Consider the following 900-nt stretch of genomic DNA (forward strand, 5'->3'; position numbering starts at 1 on the left):
TTACTAGGGCCGTCAACATATTGTTTCATCTCGGTGGAAACACAACTCTTTTCCTCAGGATTCGCACAGTAGAAATAGAGAACGAAATTATTAGAAGTATTTGTTAGAATTACCCCCTTCTATAGGGATCATCTATAAAGCGAGTTGTTTTGAATGTATTCAGACAAAAAAGCTAACATAGGTGTTATGGGTCGAATTTTATTTTACAACTTAGATTTGGGAATCTATCCATTTTCCATAAAGGAGCCGAATGAAACCAAGGTTTCATGTTCGGTTTTGAATTAGAGACATCAAAAATAAATGATGAATCGACGTCGACTATAAACCCTAGCCTTCCAAGCTAACGATGCGGGTTCGATTCCCGCTACCCGCTCCATTTTAATTCTGATATACGCATCATTAATGTAAATACGCATATTTCTTTCCTAAATTATTTCACAAAAGAATCTGGTTCCTTTTTTACAAACAGTAAGATAGTAAAGGAAAAATAAAAAGATAAAATATGGAATGAAAAGGCGTCCATTGTCTAATGGATAGGAAAGAGGTCTTCTAAACCTTTGGTATAGGTTCAAATCCTATTGGACGCAATTTATTTCCATCTATTTTTTTATCTTTTTATGTCAAGACAGATATTTTGAATGATTTAAATAAGAAACGTTTATCGACGATTTACTAAGAGTAATCAACTTCTTTATGCTTGTTCCTGAAGTAGAAACCGTTCCATCTGTTCCTTAATAGCTTCCTTCAAAAGAACTTCTGCTTCCTCCGGAAATTTCTTGGTAGAAGATATGATTTCTTGCAATTGAGGTTTATTCATTTTTAAGTAGGTACGTAATTGAACGAGGAATTTCTTTACCTGATCTATTTCTAACGAATCAAGATACCCATTCGTTCCAGTAT

General features: G+C 33.9%; 1 non-coding gene across 1 annotated transcript; it reads left to right on the forward strand.

The window, feature by feature from the left end:
• Positions 1 to 515: 515 nt before the first annotated feature.
• Positions 516 to 587, forward strand: TRNAR-UCU. The gene has a single exon. It is a non-coding gene; the product is annotated as a tRNA-Arg (tRNA).
• Positions 588 to 900: the final 313 nt, after the last annotated feature.

This window comes from Papaver somniferum, chromosome 7, assembly GCF_003573695.1.
Source record: "Papaver somniferum cultivar HN1 chromosome 7, ASM357369v1, whole genome shotgun sequence".
Lineage (NCBI taxonomy): Eukaryota > Viridiplantae > Streptophyta > Magnoliopsida > Ranunculales > Papaveraceae > Papaver > Papaver somniferum.